Source organism: Phyllobates terribilis, unplaced genomic scaffold (assembly GCF_046119375.1).
Source record: "Phyllobates terribilis strain yellow unplaced genomic scaffold, ASM4611937v1 Scaffold_13__5_contigs__length_258822181, whole genome shotgun sequence".
NCBI classification, from domain to species: domain Eukaryota; kingdom Metazoa; phylum Chordata; class Amphibia; order Anura; family Dendrobatidae; genus Phyllobates; species Phyllobates terribilis.
The window spans coordinates 31,952,127-31,978,428 of NW_027362773.1; the positions used below are offsets into that span (position 1 = coordinate 31,952,127).

The 26,302-nt window shown below is 43.1% G+C and overlaps 1 pseudogene; it reads left to right on the forward strand.

Moving 5' to 3' along the window:
- Nucleotides 1-18,843: 18,843 nt before the first annotated feature.
- Nucleotides 18,844-22,498, forward strand: LOC141174487 (ras-related and estrogen-regulated growth inhibitor-like; annotated as a pseudogene).
- The last annotated feature ends 3,804 nt before the right edge of the window (nucleotides 22,499-26,302 follow it).

Below are 26,302 nucleotides of genomic sequence, written 5' to 3' on the forward strand. Positions count from 1 at the left end.
GCCTGGCAATTAACTCCTCCAGGGTGATGGGTGCCTCCTGTGATGGCAGGCCACTAGCAGGGATTCCAGCTTCACCTGTTTCCATCTTCCCTGCCGGGTATGGTCTGTCTGGAAGGATCCACACCACACCCCATCTCTTAGTTTTATTTCCTCTCCCATTTTTGGGGCGGTCCCATGTCTGCCTGCTGTCGGTCACACCCGGGGGCGTCTCTTCCAGACTGATGGACAGGTCCAGGGTAACGGCCACAGTTGCAGTGGGTGGGTGACGCTTTTGGCGCCATTCTGGGACCCGGCCCACGATGGGAGGTGATCTTTTGTTGTTGTTTGACTCGCACATAATGGCGCCCTTTCTTCAGGGGCGCGCACCACATTTAGTAGATAACACAGTCTTTTAGGCGCACAATACCCGATGATAACGGGTGGGTTACATATCCTACGCCAAAGTTGATGCTCCCCCTGTGCCGTGGGGTACCCGGTGCCCGGGCCGGTAGATACTGGAGGTTGTAGTCACAGTGGCGGTGACCCGGTCCGTGACCCAGGGCTGTCAATCCAAGGGAAATTATATGTATAGATTTTATTAGAGTCCGACTACGCCACCTGTGGAATGCGGCTAAAGGGGGCGACCGCTGCGGAACAGTCCTCTGAAACTGGTGGTATTCCAGCAAGGGTATTATTACTCCCCACAGGAAGAGTTAGCTTCAGGGCAGTGCGTGGATGTTGGTGGTTGTGCAGGTTGTGCTGGGCATTGTAGTGCAGGGAGTGATGGTGCAGCAAGAAACACAGAGTCAGTGTGGTGCAGTCCTCAGGGTCTTTACTCACGGTTATTGTAGTCCAAGTTACAGAGCTCAGTATAACTGTCCACGTCGTGTTGCATTCACTCAATGAGGGGTTCAGTCCACCCTCAGATAGCTCCGGAGTACTTAGCAGGACCCCCTTCTGTGTCCTTTCTCTGGCCTTTTCCCTGCACCTCACACCTAGTGACTCCAATCTGGTACCCGCGGGCCTTGGCGGGCGACGTATGTTCAGTCCCCTGGGTCCTATATGGCTACCTTCTCGGTGAGACGTGGACTTGTGGCTACAGGACATAAAGTTCTGCTGCGTCCGGTTTCTAGCTGAGACTTGCAATCTTCTACTAGTTGAGGGATCCGGTTCCCTGTATGCGGCCTGACCCCTCCACCTCCCGGTAGATTCGGGCGTACGGGTGGCCTCCAGCACTGCCCGTACCCCTGGGATCCTTTCTGTTCCTGGAGCCTTCCTGCTCCCTCTCCTCTCCTCTCTTCTCTTCTTCTCACAGACTTGGGCCTCACTGTCCAGGCCCGCCTCTGGAGCAGAGCTCGTGCAGAGCCTCTGCTCCTGTCACTTCTCCTCCTCTGACTGAACACTGTATCCAAGATGGTTCCCTCTTTTATATAGCTTCCTTTCAAGTGCTCCCCTGATCTACGTCCTACACCCACACCCACTACATGGTTCCCCCTTACTGTGGTTCCCCCCCACTCCAGCCAGGGACCAGGGACTGTGCTCTTCCGTAGGAGCAATCTTGCCCTGCCCTCTGAAATGTGGTGTAGTGAATGCAGATGTTAGGGTCCTGAGCTGTACTCCTTCCTTACCTGAGAGAGAGATACCACACCTCTGGGTGAGATGCAGTACCTCTGTGGTGACCGAACCCTCAGGGGCACCACACATCTGTCACATGACCTTAATAGAAATCTAACGGCTCCCATTATACTAACAGCTATATTAGTTTCCATCGCTATCCTTCGTCTGACATTTAACATATAGGATGTCAGGGAAGAATACAGCTATTTATCCCATATATTGAGTAAATGGTCCAAAAACAACGACTGATTCTATATATAACTTTGAAAATGCGCTCTCTATTAAATCTCACGCCTAAAGTACGCCACTTTTGCTGGTATTTTTGGTGAAAAAGGTAACAATTTTAGTGGAAGTGGCCATCAGAGCTTGTTACGTGACCAATTGGAGGGGGGAGGTGCTCTGTTAGGGGTCCTGTTACCTTAGTTTCTGAACCTTTCCTTTGGGTGGGGAGGTGGGGGCACAATTGGCTTCATCTGCCTAAGGCACCAAAATACCTTGTCCCGGTCCTGATCATGATATTAATAAAAATACCGAAAAGCAAGTCTGTATATGAGAAGAATCTAACCAAAAGCAACATAGATGTTTTATATATTTATTTGTGCATGAGAGTTGTTAATAACATGCAAATATGAAAAAAGAAAGTGTGTAGATACGGTCACTTTCTGTAGAAAGGAGCAGATGATGATGATTCTTCTCCTCAGGCCTCAGCTTACACTTTTGCCGTTTTTGGCATCCAGGTCTGGATCACACATGAGAGAGGAGAATAGCAGGAAAGTGTGACTTGTGATCTGTGTAGTTGGTGTTTTCCTGGATTCCTTCAGCATCGCGATCAGCCAAATGGCCTTTTGTCTGACTATGGTCAGGAAGGTGAAGGAGCAGCCTCTTCCTTCTATCTGTTAAGACCAAGTAGGAGAAGGAACAGCCGCTTCCTTCTGTCTGTACATGACCAAGTAGGAGAAGGAGCAGCCGCTTCCTCCTGTCTGTACATGGCCAAGTAGGAGAAGGAGCAGCCGCTTCCTTCTGTCTGTACATGACCAAGTAGGAGAAGGAGCATCCGCTTCCTTCTTTATGTCCATATCTTGTAGTCGTCTCCTTACCACCACATTGTAGATGAGTCGTCCAGATGGTAACATAGCAAGTATGGCTGAAAGAAGTCCTTCAACTTCAGCCTTTAATTACTTGCTATGTTGATCTAGAGGAAGGCGAAAAATAACCCTGAGGACTCGTTGTTGGATCATCCTCATATCAAAGGAAAAAAATTCCTTCCTGACCCCAAATATGGCGATCGGTATAAATCCCTGGATGTTTGGTACTCAAATCTACTTGGATGTTACGTGGTGGAAGCTCGGTAGGTTTGTCACAGTCCGGTAAATAAGAAAGTCCATTGTAAGTGTCTCATCCGATTAAAATCTTCATTCCTGGATGTTACTGGAAATAGGCTGATTTTTATCAGCCTAATACTCCTGCTGTAAGAAGAGAAATATATACGTCTGAGAATCAGCTCCTCACATACAGTATATACAGTGCACTGGGGGATATAACGATAAGGTGTATAGTGGGTAAGTGTGTTACTGGGTAGTGATAACACTATGGATGTCTGTATGTGTTGTACTTACATAGTAATATGGGAATGGTGGGTCGGCTCTGCCGGACTCCACATCGCTCCAGTCTATAGAATAGAAGAACGGATGCGATCTGATAGACGATGTAATGGCAAGTCGGGCAGATGGAGTTTTGCAGAGAAGCTAGAAAATGAAAGAGACCATTAGTCATTATATTATGTATTATTACTGATACGTTATTACACAATGTCTATGGACTGTCCAAATCTTATCTTCTATATTTCTTGTAATCCTCATTATCATTGTCCATCTGATCTTACTCACCCTTTTTATGATATCCATGGTATGACAGCAGATCCCAGGTGGAAAATAAGGGATGTCGTCATACAGAGACTGGTGGTATTCATCCATTGTGCCTCTGGTATAGAATGGCCAGTCACCTACAGTCATCATATATAAGATGACGCCAAAGGAAAAGGAGTCTGCCAGATGGTTGTATCCTTCACCGTCCATTACCTATGGGAACATGAGATTGGAGAGAATTTGAATATACCGGGAAGGGGATTTACACACACAGACTATGAGGACCGGTCTGTGATTAGATATGAGCAGAATACAATGGGATCAGATTATCCCTCAATCCTACTATCGGCATCAATCACACAGAGATGCTCCTTACCTCGGGCGCTATGTAACCCTTAGTGCCAGCAGTATATTCCACTATGTCACCCTCAAACACATTCGTGGCTGCTACGCCAAAGTCTGAGATTTTGATGTGTCCGGTGTCTTGGAGGAGGATGTTCTCTGGCTTCAGGTCACTGTAGGGAGAAGGATCAGATACTGATTGTGAGGACAATTCACGGAAAGAACTTTCTACAATAGATATGTAAGGAGACAACAGAGAGTCACAGGTGACAGATTTATGAAGGTGAAATGATTACCTATGTATGACGCCACGTTCATGCAGGAACTGGAGTCCGCACACCATCTCTGCCGCAAAGAGTCTGTGGAGTAGAAAGGATGGATCAGTGGTTAAATGCACAATCATACAGAGAACATGAGGAGATCACACACGTGTCCTTTTCACTTCATTATTTTCTCTTGCTGTCGTTGTCCACTGCTCTAAAACTACAATGTGCCGGCAGCGGATTATTAACATTCAGTACAAGACATTTACCTTATTGTCTTTGTGTTAAATATCATTGAATCTTTCATGTGGCCAAACAGGTCTCCTCCGGCCATATAGTCCATGGCTATTTCATACTCCGTAGGTGTTTCCCTAAACGCCCGCATAGTCATTAGGTAGGGGCATCCGGCGGCCATTCTCAGGACTTCTAGCTCTGTAGAGATTAGGTCCTCACAAGAACTTTTGTCCATGATTTTGATGGCCAGCAGTCCTTCACTGACTGGATCTGATGCCAAGACGACCTAGGGAAAAATCACAACAGATGAGACCAAACTCTCATCTATTACTGTGTAGTAGTTCACTAGTTTATCCCAATTATCATTACATATGAGCATCCTGTAATGAATATGTACATCCCTCCTGTGTATCTGGTGCAGGATACATTGGGGAACACGGACAATATAAATTGACACTTACTTTTCCATAGTTTCCTTTTCCAAGATCTTTCCAGTAATCGAGATTGGAAAAGTCTATAGGTTGGTCTATGTGGACCAGTTCTCTTGGGTCAGAAATCTGTAAACTGACATCATCAAGGCCTTGTGCCGGTATGTCCGTTGTGTCGTCGGGCGTCTTATCGATTCCATCTGCTGAGATGATACAATATTTATTAACCCCTTTGCAAACACATAATGGAAATGTTTTTCATGTTGTGCTGCAGATGTATGGAGCGGGCTCAGTAGCTGAGCATGCACCATACCAGGCACATGGTGGCTGTATTACTTAGCTGCCACCAGCCTATAACTACAGCAACCGGAGTGTTCTCCGATTACTGCAGTTTAATTATTTCAGTGTTGGCAGTGGTATGTAAATGAAGTGATTGCCAATTTGCATACCCCAGCACCTTTTAGCAACCCCAGGACACAACTGCAGGGGGTCAATTGTTGGAAATAACTACCTGAGCCTGTTGAAAGCCACTATCTTTTCTTCCTGCTGTTAAGACCAGCCTGGCTTAATTTCATATGAGAACATTAATTGAGCTATATACAGTTCTATCACAGTATCTATTAGAAGCGATCAGAAAATCAGTTTCAAGTCCCCAAAGAAGACTAAAAAGAAAAAGAGAATGAGTACATTTTATCCTTTCACAACCTTGTGATTTTCAGCTTTTTTATTTTTATATTTTCCTCGCCTTCTTCCAAGAGCCATAACTTTTTTTATTTTTTCTGTCTACAAAGCCATATGAGGTTTTTGCGAGACGAGTTGTACTTTTGAATGACATTATTAATTTTATCATGTGATGCTCTGGAAAGCAGGAAAAATCTTCCAAGTGGGTTGAAATTGCAAAAAAGTGCAATTCCACAATTATTTTTTGCTTTTTTTATTTACCATGTTCACTATATGGTAAAACTCACCAGGCAATTTGATTCTCCAGGTCAGTACGACTACGCAGATATCGAACAGGATTTTTTTCATTTAAGTGGTGAAAAAAAAATCGGAAATTTGTAAGAGAGAAAATTTTTCCTTGTGTCACCATTTTCAGAGACCTGTAACTTTTCATTTTTCGGGACGTAATGGCTTATTATTTGAGCCCTGAGCAAATGTTTTTTACTGATACCATTTTGGGGTAGATATGATGCTTTGACCTCCTCTTATTGCATTTTATTGCAATGTCGCAGCAGCCAAAAACAAGTAATTCTTGCGTTTTTATTGTTTTTCTTGTTACGCTGTTTACCAATCGGATTAATTTATTTTGTATTTTGATAGATCATGCTTTTACAAATGCTGCGATACCAAATATGTGTATTGTTTAGGTTTTTTAAATTGTTTTATTTTTATTGGGACAAAAGGTGGGTTATTTGAACTTTTATGTTTTTTTTTTGTATTTTTTAAAACTTTTTTTTTCACTCATTACTGTATTTAATAGACCCCTTCGAGGACTTGAAGCTGCAATCGTCCGATCAGCACTGCTATGTGCAGCTAAAATTACGAAGACAAAAAACTGGCAGCAAATGAGTTCATCTGTGCCACTGTCGAAGAAGAATGGCTGACCTTTACAGGGGGATCGTAATGACAGGCACAGGGGTATTCAGACCCCTGGCTGTCATGGCAACCCAATCGGAGTCACACGATCACGTCACGGATGCGCCAATGGCAGCGTGGAATGACGCATCCCCACTGCCGGCGGGTGTTAAATGACGCTGTCAGAGATTGACAACATGGTTTAAAACCAAATCAAGTCCTCACACAGCTCCACCCAGCTATCAAAATCAAAAAGATATAATGTCTCAGAATATAGGGACACAAACCAATATTTAAAAAAAAAAATTAAATTCCTAATTTTCTTCTACCAGTTCAGTGAATTATAACCCCTATGCCTGTTCAGCATTATCATAGTTGTAACTGACATGGAGAATCATTTTGTCATGTCATTTTTACCACTGAATGAACACAGTAAAAAAAAAACAATGGCGGAATCACTTTTTTTTCCACAATTTTACCACACTTTGAATCTTTTTCCCCATTTTCCAGAACATTGAATAGTAAAATAAATAATGTTCAAAACTACAGCTCGTCAATTAAAAAATCAAGTCCGCATACAGCTACATTGGGAGACAAATTAAAAAATAATTTTTTATGGGTTTTCGAAGAAGGAAGGAAAAAACAACGAAAGGTTACCTGGTCAAGAAGGGGTTAACAAATTTAGCTAAAAGAAAATATTATAATTTTAAACAGCATTATGTAAATGAGTAGGAAATGTCTAATACTTGGGCTTTCATTTATCAAAACTGTCCAATAGCAAAACTGTCCCTGTTGCCCAGAGCAACGAATCACAGCAAAGATTCCATCTCTTAACATTCTATGGAACAATGAAAGCTGCATTGTGATTGGTTGCTATGGGCAACAAGGACAGTTTTTCTGCACTTTTGATAATTGAGGCCAGTACATAATATTAGGAGTATAATCCCCGTCACCCCCAGTCTTATTACACTGAGCAGTTTCCATCTTACCTGGTCCATCTGTATCCAGTGATGTGTTTGGTGGAGAAACACTCAGCTGTTTGTTCTCTGGGATGGAGTTGTTTTCAGCTGATGACCTCGCCCTCCGTAATTCACCATTCCCATTTATAATGGCTTTAGCGTAGATGAGACGTCTTCTACATTGGACAACCCAGTCTCTGCTGTTCCTGATCCTCTTCTGGGCTGCCACTCTTTGTAGTTTCGGTTCCTCCAGGCTTTCAGATCTGGAGGATGTCACTTGTCTCAGTGTCTCTTGGAGAACCTCTTCCAGCTCTAACTCTGCGCTGATGTTTCTCCTCTTATTGAGGATGGCATCTTTGTTCCTCCTCCGTATTTCAGGGACCAGATCTCCGAGTTTTTTCAAGGAGATAAGAATGGCCCTCTGAAGCTTAGCGGAGGCTGCAGAGTGAGACTCCATGAGGGTCTCCATTTTCCTTTTTTCTGTAAGGATCTCATGTCTTTTGGTCTTTCTCATTTTGTCTAGAATTTGTTGTTTGGACGCCATTTCTGAGGCGTCAGTGTCCATGTCCGGTAGTATAGAGTCTTTTCGCCCTAAAGCGAACAATGGTACCTGCTCTTCATTTATTCCTCTCTTCTCTCTGAGAGCCCGATCTCTTTGGGCTCTTCTGTAATTATCCATTTTGCAATGAATTTTTGCTTCGTTCGTGACAAAAAACAAAAGGGGCTGCCTCACCCTTGGGAGTCTGTAAGGCAGTGATTTCCCTTAGGCCGGAACACTGGGATATAGAATGGAATGATGACATCACATCACTTGTGACATCAATTTTATTCTGATCTCACAATGATAAATAGATATCAAATTCCGAGGATACTGAACCAAATGTTTGCAGATATAGATATATATATATACACACAGTGGATACGGAAAGTATTCAGACCCCTTTAAATTTTTCACTCTTTGTTTCATTGCAGCCATTTGGTAAATTCTAAAAAGTTCCTTTTTTTTCTCATTAAAGTACACTCTGTTATGTTCTGCTACCAAAGCTAAGGAAAGAGAGGAGATCTGTCCCTACTATGAGACTCAGCTGAATCCCTACGATGTAACAGGGAACCTGATCCTGCGATCAGACCTGCTAAAGTCCTAATCTAGTCTGTACGAAGACCTATAGATGTGGGGAGGGAATCCCTACAAGTACTAAGGACTGGGAGGAATATGGGACACCTCCTAACAGAAATAGTAGCAGACAGACGAACAAACAAAATAGATAGAACATAGAGGTCCGTAGACCAAGCAAACTAACAGAGCTAGATACAGAGCACAGGCTAGCTAGAAAGTAGATATACAATGAAGTCCAGCAAAGCCAGAAGGGCGGAGCAGGACTAAATAGGCCAACAAGGTCATGTGACCAGCAAAGGAAAAAAAACCTAACAGCAAGGTTCTAACAGTACCCCCCCTTCTAAGAGGATCCTCCGGATCCCCTAGGACCAGGCTTATCAGGAAATCTCCTGTGAAACGCTCTGATAAGTCTGGACGCGGAAACATCATCTGACCTCACCCAAGAGTTATCCTCGGGTCCGAAACCTTTCCAGGCCACAAGATACTGCAAACTACCTCTATACCGTCTAGAGTCAAGGATGCGAGAAATTTCATATTCCCCGTCCTCCACCACCGGAGGAACAGAGGCAGAGGCGTCACCATCCGACACAACAGCTTTTTTTAACAGAGAGACATGAAAGACCGGATTAATTCTCCAGGAGGTAGGAACCTCCAACCTAACAGCAGATTGGTTGACAACCTGAAGCACCTTAAAGGGCCCTACAAACTTGGGACCCAATTTCTTAGAAGGAATCCTCAACCGCAGATTCCTAGAGGACAACCAAACCATGTCACCAACAGCGAACAAAACCTCCTGTCGTTTCCTATCAAAGTAGTCTTTAGATTTTCTGTTGGCCTCCTGAAGATTACCACGCACATCCGTCCAAACTCTTTCCAAATCACCGGAAAAATTCTCCTCCTCAGGCACGGCAGATCCCAACTTGGAGAACGACCCAAACGACGGATGTCTCCCAGAACAACAAAAAAAAGGCGAACAACCAGCAGAAGAAGATGTATGATTGTTCAGAGCAAATTCGGCAAGTGGCAGAAACTCAGACCACCCCTCTTGATTGTCTGCCACAAAACAACGCAAGAACTGCTCAACATCCTGGTTTTTCCTTTCTGTCTGGCCATTAGATTCAGGATGATATCCGGACGAAAACGACAAATGAATTCCCAACCTGTCACAAAAGGCACGCCAAAAACGAGCCACGAACTGAGGACCCCTATCAGAAACAATGTCAGTAGGAACGCCATGAAGTCTGACAATTTCCTTGACAAAGGCCTTAGCGAGAGTTTTAGCGCAGGGCAGTTTGATGAAGGGAACCAAGTGACACATCTTACTAAAACGGTCCACGACCACCCAGATGACAGTAAAACCCTCAGAGGGGGGAAGGTGAGTTATAAAGTCCATAGCCAAATGTGTCCAAGGAGCACTGGGGACCTCCAAAGGACAAAGCAACCCCGCAGCAGGAGTATGTGAGGACTTAGATCTAGCACATATAGTACATTGGCGCACCCACTTAATGACTTCCTTCTGCCATCCAGGCCACCAAAAACTGCGACCCACCAGTCTCTTGGTCTCAGAGATTCCGGGATGACCTGCCAACCGAGATTCGTGACACTCAACAAACAAATCTCTCCTAAAGGTCCCAGGCACAAACAACCTCCCATGAGGAGTGTTAGATGGGGCATTCTCCTGAGCTTTAAGAATCTCATCTTCCAAAACGGAGTCTAAAGCAGCTATCACAACACCTTCTTGTAAAATGTTTTCCTCTTTCTCAGCACCGACTATGGGAGAAAAACTGCGAGACAAGGCATCCGCCTTAACATTCTTAGTACCAGGGATGTAAGTAACGGAGAAATTAAACCGCGAGAAAAACAGTGCCCACCTAGCCTGACGGGCATTCAGGCGCTTGGCAGCATCAAGATATATCAGATTTTTATGATCCGTAAGAACCTGAACGGGAAATTCCGCACCTTCCAAGAAGTGACGCCAGTGTTCAAATGCGAGTTTAATAGCCAATAATTCCCGATTACCAATATCGTAATTCAATTCAGTCTCCGAAAATTTTTTTGAAAAAAAGGCACAGGGATGTAATCCATCCCCGTTATCCTGAGACAATACTGCGCCAACCCCCACAGAGGAAGCATCAACCTCAACCAAAAACGGCCTAGTAACATCAGGCTGCATAAGGATGGGAGCAGAGGTGAACCTCTCCTTGAGATACACAAAAGCTTCAATGGCCTCAGAAGACCACTGAACCGCATCAGCACCTTTCCTGGTGAGATCAGTCAGAGGTTTGACAATACTAGAAAAATTTTTTATGAACTTTCTATAGTAATTGGCGAAACCCAAAAACCTCTGTATCGATTTCAAACCAATAGGCCTAGGCCATTCCTGCACAGCCTGAACCTTAACCGGATCCATCTCAAAACCTTTGCTGGAGATAATGTAGCCCAAAAAACTAATTCTCTGTACAGCGAACTCACATTTCTCCAGCTTAGCAAAAAGCGAATTGTCCATTAATAACTGTAATACCTCACGCACGCTCCGCCAATGAGACTCCAGATCTGGCGAATAAATCAAAATGTCATCCAAATACACAACCACATTTTTACCGATCAAAGGTCTAAGGATGTCATTAATCAGATTCTGAAAAAATGCAGGAGCATTAGTGAGACCAAAAGGCATAACCAGATTCTCAAAATGACCCACAGGAGTGTTAAAAGCAGTCTTCCATTCATCACCCTCCTTCATGCGCAACAGATTGTATGCCCCCTTAAGGTCAATTTTAGAGAACCACTTGGCCCCCAATAACTGGTTAAACAGATCAGGAATCAATGGCAGTGGGTAAGGATTGCGTACCGTAATTTTGTTAATCTCACGAAAATCCAGACAAGGACGTAAACCGCCGTCCTTTTTTTTTACAAAAAAAAATCCAACCGCCACAGGAGACTTAGAGGGCCTAATGTGACCGGCGGCCAAGCTTGTCTGTATGTATTCCTCCAAAGCCTTCCTCTCAGGAATAGTAAGGTTAAATAAACGACTCTTAGGAAGAGTCGCTCCAGGGACAAATTCAGTAGAACAATCATAGTCTCTATGGGGAGGCAAAACCTGCGATTCCTTCTCAGAAAAAACTCTCCAAAAATCCTGAATAGGAACAGGCAATTCTCCCCTATCCAAAGCTGCAATACGCCCGTTACAACACTTGTCATAACATTTATGGCTCCAGGATTTAATTTCACTGGTAGACCAATCCAGTACAGGATTGTGAAATTTTAACCAGGGCAAACCCAATATTACTGGAGAAGGCAAGTTATTCAACACTACCAAATCCAATTTCTCATGGTGAACACCATTAATAGTGAGAGGAAATTCACTGACCTTGAGAGTAATATTCTTCAAAGGGGAGCCATCCACAGAAACCACAGCAATGGGGGATGACAAAGGTTCAGGTTTTAAATTGAGTTTTTCCACGAATCCCCCATCAATTACATTCAGTGTAGACCCGCAATCAACAAACACCCGAAATTCCATTAATTTTTCCTGAGCAATCGTGGAAGCAGCTAAAAATATACCCTTGGAATTTAAACAGGCAATACGGGCGTGACTGACCATTTTTTTTTCTTTCTTCATACGAAGCTCACAGCCTTTAATCAAATGACCAGATTTTCCGCAGTTGAAACACAAGCCTTGCGAAAAACGACGGTCTTTTTCTTGAGAGCGAGGTGCCACCGATCCAATCTCCATCGGTTCACCACTGTTAGTACACACATTATCATAACCAGAAACTGACATAGCAGAGGATTTGCTCTCATTAACCCTAGCACGCAGTCTTCTATCCACCCGTATAGCTAATTGCATAGCCTGTTGCAAATCTTCAGGTGTAGGATAAGCAATTAGCAGGTCTTTAACCCTTTCACTGAGCCCAGCAAGAAATAGACTTTTCAGAGCAGAATCGTTCCACCCTGTTTGAGTGGACCAACGACGAAAATGTGTACAATATTTTTCCACATTACCCGATCCTTGTTTTAGACGTCTCAACTCAGTCTCAGCTGATGCGACACGGTCAGGATCATCATATAATAGTCCCAAAGCAGAAAAAAAACTATCCACTGATCTGAAGCATGAATCACTAGGTTGCAAAGAAAAGGCCCACTCCTGAGGCTCTTTGCGCAAAAGTGACATTATGAACCCTACGCGCTGGGATTCATCCCCAGAGGACTTAGGTCTCAAACGAAAATACAATAAGCAAGCATTTTTAAATGAAAAAAATTCTCGGTGTTCACCAAAAAACAAATCCGGCAAACATACCTTAGGCTCCAAGAAATGTGCTCCAGGACAGTTACTCACGTGCTGACGGAGCTCGGCCACCTCCAGAGAGAGTCCCTGCAGGCGATGAGCCAAATCCTGAACCGACACCATGATGGAACAGAAAAATCTTTCCTTAGAGAATTTGCTGGCTGGACTTACTGTTATGTTCTGCTACCAAAGCTAAGGAAAGAGAGGAGATCTGTCCCTACTATGAGACTCAGCTGAATCCCTACGATGTAACAGGGAACCTGATCCTGCGATCAGACCTGCTAAAGTCCTAATCTAGTCTGTACGAAGACCTATAGATGTGGGGAGGGAATCCCTACAAGTACTAAGGACTGGGAGGAATATGGGACACCTCCTAACAGAAATAGTAGCAGACAGACGAACAAACAAAATAGATAGAACATAGAGGTCCGTAGACCAAGCAAACTAACAGAGCTAGATACAGAGCACAGGCTAGCTAGAAAGTAGATATACAATGAAGTCCAGCAAAGCCAGAAGGGCGGAGCAGGACTAAATAGGCCAACAAGGTCATGTGACCAGCAAAGGAAAAAAAACCTAACAGCAAGGTTCTAACACACTCTGCACCCCATCTTGACTGAAAAAAACAGAACTGTAGAAATTTTTGCTAATTTATTAAAAAAGAACAACTGAAGTATCACATGATCATAAGTATTCAGACCCTTTGCTTAGTATTGAGTAGAAGCACCCTTTTGAGCTAGTACAGCCATGAGTCTTCTTGGGAATGATGCAACAAGTTTTTCACACCTGGATTTGGGGATCCTCTGCCATTCTTCCTTGCAGATCCTCTCCAGTTGTGTCAGGTTGGATGGTGAACGTTGGTGGACAGCCATTTTCAGGTCTCTCCAGAGATGCTCAATTGAGTTTAGGTCAGGGCTCTGGCTGGGCCAGTCAAGAATGGTCACAGATTTGTTCTGAAGCCAGTCCTTTGTTATTTTAGCTGTGTGCGCTTAGTGTCAGTCTTGTTGCAAGGTGAACCTTCGGCCAAGTCTGAGGTCCAGAGCACTCTGGAAGAGGTTTTCATCCAGGATATTTCTGTACTTGGCCGCATTCATGTTTCCTTCAATTGCAACCAGTCGTCCTGTCCCTGCAGCTGAAAAACACCCCCATAGCATGATGCTGCCACCACCATGTTTCACTGTTGGGATTGTATTGGGCAGGTGATGAGCAGTGCCTGGTTTTCTCCGCACATACCACTTAGAATTATCACCAAAAAGTTCTATCTTTGTCTCATCAGACCAGAGAATCTTATTTCTCATAGTCTGGGAGTCCTTCATGCGTTTTTGGGCAAACTCTATGCAGGCTTTCATATGTCTTGCACTGAGGAGAGGCTTCCGTCAGGCCACTCTGCCATAATGGTCTGACTGGTGGAGGGCTGCAGTGATAGTTGACTTTGTGGAACGTTCTCCCATCTCCTTACTGCATCTCTGGAGCTCAGCCACAGAGATCTTGGGGTTCTTTTTTACCTCTCTCACCAAGGCTCTTCTCCCACGATTGCTCAGTTTGGCTGGACGGCCAGTTCTAGGAAGACTTCTGGTGGTCTCAAACGTCTTCCATTTAAGGATTTTGGAGTCCACTCTGCTCTTAGGAACCTTGAGTAATGCAGAAATTATTTTGTAACCTTGGCCAGATCTGTGTCTTGCCACAATTCTGTCTCCGAGTTCCTTGGGCAGTTCCTTTGAGCTCATGATTCTCATTTGGTCTGTCATGCACTGTGAGCTGTGAGGTCTTATATAGACAGGTGTGTGCCTTTCCAAATCAAGTCCTATCAGTTTAATTAAACACAGCTGGACTAAATATTAAATATGAGTGCCTGAGAAAAGAGTTTGAATACTTATGACCATGTGATATTTCAGTTTTTCTTTTTTAATAAATTTGCAAAAATGTCTACATTTCTGTTTTTTTTCAGTCTTGATGGGGTGCAGAGTGTACTTTAATGAGAAAAAAAAAAAGAATTTTTTAGAATTTACCAAATGGCTGCAATGAAACAAAGAGTGAAAAATGTAAAAGAGTCTGAATACTTTCCGTACACACTGTATATATACTGTGTGCACAATTTGTTTTTTTGGTAATATATCTTATTAATGAGCAACTACTGTGCTGTCATTTAATACAAAAATTTAATAAACATGAATATTTAAGAAAATAAAAGTGAGGTTTTGTCTTCCTTAGGAGAATATCTATGTGTGTACAATTATCGGGCAAATATTAATGTGCAGAATTATTATGCAACTAAATGAAAAACGTACATTTTCCCCATCTCAGTTGTTTATTTTCCTTGGCTATAGTGAGAATAATAGTCAAGCAACTCAAAATGTACAAAAATACATTTCATACATTTAAAAAAAAAATATCAGTGACCAATATAGCCGCCCATCCATTCACTAACAGCCATAAGCCGCCCATCCATGGAGTCTATCAGTGACATTGTTCAGAAAAGTGACTGTTTTTCTTCACCATAAATCTCCTGATTAAGAAGGGCTCAATATGGTTTAGGTCCATTGAGGAAGGGGTCATGTCCTTATTCTTTCATTTTTAAAGCTCTTACTGCAGACAAGCAGTGGAGACTTCGATGCATGTGATGGAGCATTGTCTACTTAAAAATCGTGGTTTCCTTGGTTTTCACCCGAAAAGATCCAACTAGCTTATCTTTATTATTCCCAGCTCATAGTAGCAGGGGCGTACATAGAAATCATGGGGCCTCATAGCAGAAGTTCTAATTGCCCCCCCCCCCCAAAAAAAAATAAATAAATAAATAACTAAAATAACTAAAATAATTAAATAATTGTAGGGGGTCACAAAAGAGCATAGCTCACAACTTTCCAGCCTTTACATAGTCATTTTCCCCCTGCTGAAGACCTAGATTCCTCTTTCATTGTCCCCATAAAGTATGATGCAAACAAAAGTGCCCCCCCAAACACAGTATGATACCCCCATGGTGATGTCCTCCGCATTAGCCTTCACATGCACAGTATAATGACATGACCCTACTATACCCCACCTCAAAACTCAAGGCAAAGTATGATGACCCCAACACAAAATGTTCGCCCTCACAGCCTTCCATGCAGTATAATGAGCCTACATACAGTATAATGACCCCACACTCTATATTGGCCCGCACTAGCCCTCCAAACAGTATAATGACCCCCACACAGTATGATGGACCCCACACAAACCTTCACAAATTATAATTGCTTGCAAAGAGTTTAATGGCCCCCCACATAGAACTACCAAATATTATAACCTTCCATATAGTATAATGTGCCCCCATTAATCCTCCATATAGTATACTGCACCCCCCATGGTCCTCCATACAATATAATGCACACCCCATAGTCTTCCATACAATATAATGCACCCCCATACTCTTTTATGGTCTCCAGTTACTGATTTAAAAAAAGAAATAAATATAATACTCACCTCTCCTCATTCTAGCTGATGCCTCGGTCTGGGGTGTGAAGTACTTGACTTCTCAGTGCAGCGGGCGAGCTGTCAGATGCCGAGGCAGAATGATGGAGGTGGAAGTGTCAGCTGACGCTCCCTCCTCCATCGTCATTGCTCATGCTGATGGCCAGAGCCCCCCTCCGGCTGTCAGCGCAAGCAGTGAAGCAATAATGATGGAGGAGGGAGCATCAGCAGATGCTTCCACCCCCATCACTCTGTGCAGATGGGCGGAGTGTGGGTACTAATGGGTGGAGGGGAAGCAGTGCGGACACTGACACCGTGCCCTCTGGTTCAGGGGCACCATAGCAGTGGCATGGCCTGCCGCCATTGGCGGTAGGCCACTGCCTAGCAGAACCCCACCTCCACCTTGCTGGCATCTGATTCAAAGTTGTGGACTGTGGCTAATCCAGCCACGGATTCATCCATCTGGTCCATCAAGAGTCACTTATCTCATCAGTCCATAAAACCTTTAAATAAGCTGTCTTCAGATATATCTTGGCCTAGTCTTGACCTTTACACTTCCTCTCCTTAACATTGTCAAGGACGTTGTTAAGTCCCTGTTAGTAAAAAGGAATGGACATAGCAACTTACACAATTAACAGCACCTTCTGTAATAACCTGAAATCTTATTGGAATCTAATATGTATTTAAATAATCATAGCTGTCCAAAAAAATCTTTTAAAGGACTTCCTGTCAACTTTAAGTTCTTTTCCTTACACTGCATCTTCTGTTTTCTGACACCTGCAGATCTGGTATTTTTTCTTCATGCAAAGGCTGGCATGGGCGCTCCATCAGATCTGGCCTCATAACACCCGTTCTAACTTTACAATCTACATTGCTTCATTGGTAACATGACCATGGGGCCGTTTCATTAAAAAGTTTGTGTAAGAAATTGGGTATAAAACTTTTTGAAATGTCATGAAATATTGCTACTTTTCATATTTTCACCTCTCCAATCTGCCAACTTTTTGAAAAGTAGGTGAAGGAAGAGGGGTTGTGTCCGAGCTTGCACGACAAATTCATCATCATTTACACCATAAAAGTAGTGTACAATGGCATGTAAAAGTTTGGGCACCTCTGGTTAAAATTTCTGTTATTGTAAACAGTTAAGCAAGTTGAAGATTAATTGATTTCTACAAGGGCTAAAGTTAAATACGACACATTTCATTTGTATTGTAGCAAAAAAAAAAAAAAACAGCTTATATATACATATATATATATATATATATATATATATAGTCAATTTTTACGTTTTAAAAATTAAAAAAAGGAAAATGGGCTGATGCAAATGTTTGGGCACCCTTGGAGATTTGTGGGCTCAGATAACTTTGACTTAGTGTTATGGTTTGTTTACTATCATTATTAGGAAAGTCCAGGTAATGCAAATTTCCCAGCTTTATAAAAACCCAGCTTCCTCTAACCTTGTACCAAAAAACGCCAGCCATGGGTTTTTCTAAGCAGCTGCCTAGCACTCTGAAAATGAAAATGGTGGAGGCCCTCAAAGCTGGAGAAGGCTATAAGATGATAGCAAAGCATTTTCAAGTTGCCCTTTCCTCGGTTCGAAATGTAATTAAGAAATGGCAGTTACCAGGAACAGTAGAGGTCAAGATAAGGTCTGGAAGACCAAGCAAAATTTCAGTCAGAGCTGACAGCAAAAGACCTTCAGAAAAATTTAGTAGTCTCTGGAGTTGTGGTACATTGCTTTACTGTTCAGAGACACCTACACAAATATGACCTTCATGGAAGAGTCATCAGAAGAAAACCTCTCCTGCATCCTCACCATAAAATTGAGCATTAGAAATATGCAAAAGAACATCTAAACAAGTCTGATGCATTCTGGAAACAAGTCCTATGGACCGATGAGGTTAAAATAGAACTGGCCACAATGATCAAAGGTATGTGTGGAGAAAAAAGGGCACAGAATTTCAGGAAAAGAACATCTCGCCAACCGTTAAGTATGGGGGTGGATCAATCATGCGTTGGGGTTGTGTTGCGGACAATGGCATGGGTAACATTTCACGTGTAGAGGGAAGAATGGATTCAATGAAATTTTAATAAATTCTTGATGTAAACAAAGCACAAACTGTAAAAAAGCTGAAGTGTAAAAGAGGATGACTTCTACAAATGGATAATGATCCTAAACACGCATCAAAATCCACAATCCACACGTTGTACAATGGCCCTCACAGTCCACTGATCTGAACATCATGGATAATCTGTGGCTAGATCTCAAAATAGCAGTGCATGCAAAATGGCCCAGGAATTTCACAGAACTGAAAGAATTTTCCAAGGAAGAATGGATGAAAATCTCTCAAACAAGAATTGAAGGACTCTTGTCTGGCTACAAAAAGTGTTTACAAGCTGTGATACTTGCAAAAGGGGGTTCTAATAGGTACTAACTATGCATGGTGCCAAAACTTTTGCATCGGCCTATTTTCTTTCTGTAATTTTTAAAATGTAAACAATTACAATATTTTTTTTTTGGGGGGGGGGGGGGCTAAAATACAAAGGAAATATGTCCTCCTTAACTTTAGCTCTTTTAGAGATCATTTCATCTTCACCTTGCTTAACTGTTCACAATAACAGTAACTTTGACAGGGGGTGCCCAAACTTTTACATGCCACTGTAAATTATGACAGAAATGTAGATAAATCCATTACTGGATTACATTTCTGACGCTGGTGCATGACAGCTGAAAGATGTGTCAAAATGTAAGTGTGGCGCCCTTGAGGGTTCGGTCGCCACAGAGGTACTGCATGTCACCCAGAGGTGTGGTATCTCACTCTCAGGTAAGGAAGGAGTACAGCTCAGGACCCTAACACCTGCATCCAACACATACCCGCAGTGGGCGTAGGGTGAGATTGCTCCTAAGGGAAAGCACAGTCCCGGGTCCCTCGCTTGGGGGCAGGAACTATGTAGTGGGTGTGGGTGGAGGAAGTAGCTAAGGGGAGCACATGAGAGGAAGGTATAAAAGGAGGAGCCATCTTAGAAAGTGGGCTCAGAACAGTGAACAGAGAGAGAGAACAGTCTACAGTGAGAGGAGTGGAGCAGGGCTCTGCAGGAGCTCTGCTCATGCAGAGGGCCTGAGGAGAGGCCCAGGACTGAGGAAAGAGGAGAGGGAGCAGGAAGGGCTCCAGGAACGGAAGAAGGGACCCCAGGGGTACGGGCAGTGCTGGAGGCCACCCGTACTCCCAAATCTACCAGTAGGTGGAGGGATCAGGCCACACAAAGGGTACCGGTCCCTCAACTAGCAGAGAACTCTATGTCTCAACTAGAAACCGGAGGCTGCAGTATTTCAAGTCCTGCAGCCAACAGTCCATATCAGTCTCACCAAGAATGTAGCTATAGAGGACCCAGGGGACGGAACAGACATCGCCCGACAAGGCCCGCATGTACCAGATTGGGACACTTGGTATGAGGTGCAGGGAGAACGCCAGAGAGAAGACACAGAAGGGGTCCTGCTAAGTACTTCAGAGATATCTGAGGGTGGACCGAGCCCCTCACTGAGTAAGCGCAGCACGGCGAGGGAAGTTACTTTGGCGTCTGTAACTTGGACTGCAATAACTGTGAGTATAGACCCTGAGGACTGCACTTCCTTGTCTCTGTGTTTCTTGCTGCGCCATAAGCCCCTGCACTACAACACCCAGCACAACCTACAACATCTACACTGCCCTGGAGCTAAGCTCTACCTGTGGAGAGCCACACCATCCCTGTTGCAGTAACATCAGCTCCAGAGGACCTGCTCCACAGTGGCGGCTCCCCTAGCCGCATACCACAGGTGGCGTCACAAACTTTGTACATAAATCCCCTGTAAATAATCCCCTATTGAATGACCGCCCTGGGTCACGGACCGGGTCACCACCACTGTGACATCCCCCAGCATCTACTGGCCCGGCACCGAGTACCCCACGGCCCAGGGGGCGCGTCATAAGTATAGAACACGATCACAATATATTAACTCTGAAAGGCTGAATTAATTCTAAACCACCTTAGTGTGACAAAGTCACTGGTAAAGTGCTGGAGGGGAGATATGTTTCCCCGAGGCTGTTGGCGTCAGTGAACTAAAACCATTACATTTCCTCCAGCATGTTATTTGCTGAGAGGGGTTAAGTATATACTAAAAGGGAGTGTTTTTTGTGAATGGCTATTGTGAAGGGTGGGAGACCATTCACCATATCTCCCCGCCTCAGTGTGTGGTCTGGGGGAGTTTAAATACTCGGCCAGCTGAGGCATTCAGGGTTCAATATTTGGAGAAGTAAGCTCCAGAAGGGAGCTTGAGTCTGTTCCTGAACCATGTGGAGTTGCTGAACTCTCAGCAGGCAAATCTCTGCCCCTACAAGAGACGGCTTACCTGTGTCTATCTTCGTGTGCAGCCAAGTGAGTGATCTACTATACTAGACATGAAAGATATATGCCAGGAAGTAAAGCAAAGGTTTTACCTGGGGGTGGGGCGAGTGGTAGGCAGGGTAGGCACCCATCTAGGGCACTACCTCTTGCCTTCCCGAGTCTGGGTCTGACATTTAACATATAGGATATCAGGGATGAATATCGCTATTTGTCCCTTGTATTGTGTAAATGGTGCACACAAACAATGAATGATTCTATAATTTTGAAATTGCGCTCCCCTAAAGTACACCATCATTTTTCACTTTTGCTGGCAAGTTTGGTGAAAAAAATAACAATTACAGTGGAAATGGTCATCAGAGCTTGTTACCTGACCACTCAGAGGGGGGAGGTGCTGCACTAGGGGTCTTGTTACCATAGTTCCTAACCCATTCCTTTGCTTGGGGGGGACGCTATTGGCTTCATCTGCTTAAGACACCAAGATAACCAGTCCCGGGCCTGGGCCTCACATACTGTAAAATAAATACTTCTTTCTGTATTTTTTCTCTATCGAGGACATCTCAAAGTATCAATATCAAGATATTCTTATAAAAAAATGTATCTATTTATTCTCGGGTTGTCCATTAAAAAGAATTATTGCAGAAGGTACATACAATAATTAGTTACAAAGTGATTGTCCATTTGTCCATACTTAGCTTAATAGTTGAGATTCACCCATCTTTTCCTGGGATTCTCGATAGTAGATTGCGTCTGTCTGTGTCCAGCACGTGTGTCCAGATGACACCATGTGTCCAGGTAAAAAACGTGTTTCCTGGGGCCTACATCAGCAGCTGGTTTACACACAGACCCTCATCCTGTGTCCTGTGGAATGGCAAGAGACCCCCTGTATCTCACATGGGTTTTTATAGGCCGGTCATTCCGCATATGGTAGTGAACTAAAAATACACACAGAAATAGAACATGGCTAGAAATGATGGCTGATGCAATCTTATGTACAGAACTCAGAATTAAGAATAAAATGAATATCCATAATTAATATTTAACACATTCACATCTCTGCTTTGTTCAGGATGGGACTGCAGTGCCTTTTTCTGGGGGTTCCAGAGCCACGATCTTGGGATCTTTGGCAGTCCAAGCTGTCGGACCACCCAGCAATCAGCAATTTAACCGCTATCCCATATTTAGGAATAAATTGATTTTTGTGGAATGACCCTTTAACTTTATTGTGTGGGTCAGTATGAAAATGATATTACCAAATTGATTTTGTTTTTGTTATATTTATTTTAATAAAGGAAATTACATCTTTTCTCTTTTTTAATGCATGACAATTATTTTTTTTAAAGGAGGATGACTCCCTTCAGATTGAAGAGAAAATTAAATGGGGCGATAGTTTTGCAGTGGTATACTCTGTAACAGATCGCTGCAGCTTTGATGAAGTCATGAGATTATGCTTCTGAATTAATCACATTCACTCTGCCAATAAGAAAGGAGCAACAGAGCAACCCCCCATAGTTATTGTCGGGAGCAAGAAAGATCTCCAGTATGATCGCATGGTGTCCACTGAAGATGGGGAAAAACTCTCTAAGGCCTTGAAGCATCCGTGCTATAAAATTTCCACCAGGGACAGTTATGAAGAAACGGCCCTGGTCTTCAACACACTTTACTATGAACTACTTAGACGAAGCCTTTCTCCTGGGACTTTCAAATAAAGAAATGTATCCAAATTGATGGAAAAGATTCCCAAAATTTATGCAAATTCTGCTCTAAATGCGAATGGTCGAAATTTAAATTTCAATTATTTTCGGGATTATATTCCAGAATGATTTGCATTAATAAAAACATTGAAGGAGAATTCTGATTTACTACATGGATGTTGAGCACAACTCTTGAGTATGCCAGAATAAAAAGACGTGCGGATGTCTTCACTAGTGGGATATAGTCAGCAGGTCGATAGATGTTTGCCACAACACACTAAAATACTAATTTTATGTTATTAGTTTGGCAAGTGGTCCAAGACATTTAGGAGATAACACCAGAAGACTCTGACATTTTACTGTAACCTAATTAAGATGAAAGCATTGCGTCAACGGCATGGTGCTTACTTTATTTCTTTGAATGGTCTATTTAGGTTACATATCAGTTGTGTGCACCTTTGTGGATGGATCAATCTTATGTCATTTATGGAGAAGTGTCAGAAGATCTATACCAGTGTTGCTTTAGTGTTATTGTGCCACGTTACCATGGACTGAAATTACCGACTTAAACAAGAACAGCTTCTCTGTCCAGATACAGAATTTTTAGTGGGAGGTTTTGAAACGTGCTGATGTCCATGTTGGAGACCGGAAAATACTCCCACCTCTTTCTTATAATTATTGTCCAAGAATTTGTCTAACATCTAATGTCCTTGGTCTTTTGAAATGAAGCAGTGGATAATGGAGATGATTTAGGATGATGAAAAATAAATAATTTTTCTTATTTTTTTTCATATCTTATCATTGTTCTTCACCCCAACCAAGTACTTTTTGGAGTTAGGTCTAAAGCAGCAATCTCCAGTTTGGATGTTCCTTGAACAGAGAGACTGTGTCGGATTCTTAGGATGGCTACCTTGTCTCTAGGTGTAATGGTTAATGTCCAGGGACGTAGAACATCCTTCTTCCACCAGATGAGTCAGATAATTTACCCCATTGGGTTATAATACTGGGAACAATGTCTCAATTGTTTGTGGTTTTTAGGACAAGGATGTTTATCTAAGGTTTTCATTGCATTTAAGTAGACACATTTCTTCTAATGCCAAGCTCCAAATCCTCTTTACTTTCCTCACATATCTATACAGTTACATGATAACATGTTGTTTCCCAGTATCCACCACTAATGAAGCCTAATTCATAAGGAATAATAGAGCTCCCAATAAAAATAAATGCAAATTGATTTGTAGAACCAGTCCAGTGGGCACATTAATAATCTGTGGCCGCTTTATGGGAGTCCTGGGAACTGCCCCCTAACTGACGGCATCTGCGGCTCTTCTGTGGGACGACACATGTGCATTAGACCTAGGGATTTAAGATTGAAAAATAAACTATATTAGTAAGTCCCATAATGTTTGAAAATAAACCTATTTGACTACATTTTTAACAAAGCGACCAACCACTTTAACAATAAGGCTGCGTGCCCACGTTGCGTATTACAAGCGTATATGCAGCGGAATTTCCGCAGCGTAAACGCTTGTAAAACGCATGTATATCCGCACCCCAGGGTCCCTAATGGCATTCCGCAATGTCAATGCCCATGCTGCGGATTTTTCCGCAGCGTATATGCTGTGGTCAAAAATCCGCAGCATGTTCATTAATTTTGCGTTTCCGCATGCGGATGGTACCCAAATCTGGAGGAGAGGAGACTCTCATCCAGACCTGGGTACCAAAGAATCTGTAAAAAAAAGAATAAAATAAAGTTTATACTTATCTTCTGATGTTTTCCCTCCGTCGCGCTGTTGTGTGAAGGACCTGCCACGTCACTGAGTCATGTGACCCATCACATGACTCAATGACGTCACCGCAGGTCCTGCACACAACAGCGTGAGCCGCTCAAGACTCCGGACGGGGCCGAGAATGCATCAGAAGGTGAGTATAAACTTTATTTTTTTATTTTTTACCATTCTGATTCTTTTTTTTAACTATTACTTGGTCACACTATATAAATCCATGCCGGTTGCATGGATTTATATAGTGTGAACAAGTTGTCAAGCACTTTCCAAGTGATGCTTAAATCACTTGGAGAAGTGCTTGATAACCCGCATGCGGAAATGCATGCAAAGACGCTTGACAAACGCTACTACCTGGCGGGAAAAACGCATGTAAAATCCGCATGCGATTTTCCCTCCAGGGAGAAGCGTAAAAAATATGCTTCAGTTCCGCAACGTGGGCACTTAGCCTAAAACAGCAGGCTGTGACCTCCGCCTCAATGCAGCAAAAACCATGTAATTTTTTAGTACCTCGGTTTCTATATATTAGGAGCTGAGATATTTGGAACCTCTCTTAGGTGTACGCCTGACCTGAAAAGTCTCCCAGCAAATGTGGTTCTGTAGCTCTGGACTAGTCATGATATCAACCAATTAGAAACTAAAGCATTTGTACATGAAAAGGAGACTTTATTACATGGTTTGTGGTCTCTTCTAGTACATTGAGAAGGCAGGGAGTGCTGAATTGCAATCTTAAACGGACCTGTCACCAGAACATAAGTGGGCATTTTTCTTCTTATTTTATTCATGCTGCTCCCCTGAGTATTCAGTTTTTGTTCCATTTAATTCCGCCATACGGCTCCAGAGATACGGGCGTTTTTATTTCTGGCATTTTATGATTTTTACTAAGAGGGCATGCCAAGCAGGGTAATACTGCAGGGGAACTGAAAGACTCGCCCCAGAGGATCATTTGTGTCATATCCCATTAGTAATGACCATAAAAATTAGCCACAAATAAAAAGGCCCACATCTCTGGAACCATATGGCAGGTTTAGAAGAAAAATGAAAACTATTTGGAGAGCAGCTGGAATGACATAAGAACAAAAGTTGCCACTTTTGACCTGATGACAAGTTCTCCTTAAAGATTCAAGGTTGAGACATTGAAAGAAAAATGCACATGTTTACTATAGCCATGATCATAGAGGTTTTGGTAATTTGCCCTTAAGAACTAGATTTATATAACTGTTTGAGAACTGAAACCAGGAATGAAATATAAAGTATAAAAAAGTGATGAGAGAAATGTTTATATTTGTATAAAATATTTTAAAAAAGATTTGTATAATTTTTTTTTAATATTATGAATAATTTGTGAGATTTAATGAAATGATTTTGTTGTTGAGCTCATGGTGACCTGGATAAATATGCTTTATACATGCAAGCCAAAGATGACTCTGTGACTATGGGGGTACAACCTCTTGACCGGGTACGGCCAGTACGGCTTCTTACCGTATTTACCTTGTTCTGCCTTCTCCCCAACGCTACACCTTACTTCCCCGAATAAAACACTTCACCAATGGATTCTTTGGATAAATTTGGGCACAGCAGCCATTTTATTAACATACAAACATTAAGATATTAACAATAATACCAGATAAAATAATAGGGGTGGGTTCTTGGAGCTAATAGGTCTGGCTTTTTATAACACGAAAGAAATCCAACCGCCATCTTACCCTCAGCCGTGCACCACCAGCTCGAGGGCACCAGACTTCCACAGTACGTGAAAGATTAATCACCTAAGGGCTCCCAGGGTAAAACCCCGTCCAGAGCCCTGACCAAAAATTGCCAGACCACCCCCATGTAACTTCAAGCTGCCTGGAATTCTCGCAAATTCCTTGTACAGACAAATCAGTATCAACCCCAAGAATCCCACCCCCCGCCAAACACGCACAGCCCTGACACCTCAGGCTCGTGAGTGCCCCAACCCCAACAATGCCCTTTCAATCCCATCCTGTATTGCCAAAGCCCAAAGATCAATTCCGATGGCATTCAAATGAACACCATCCGCCAGCCAAAAATTTCCAGTTCCGGACTCTAAATCTAAATGTCTGATGCTCACTAGTGTTGAGCGAGCACTAAAATGTTCGGGTGCTCGAAGCTCAGGCCGAGCTCGCCCTGATACTCAGGTGCTCGACCCGAGCAACGAGCCCAATGTTAGTCTATGGGAGACCCGAGCATTTTTGCGGCGACACCCCCGGCAGTCTTTTAAAAGCCTAACAAGTGCCCAAAACAATAGTGACAGTGCTCAAATGACATGGGGACGGCATGGGGATCGCCCCAGGAAGCATTTCTGACCCCCAGGT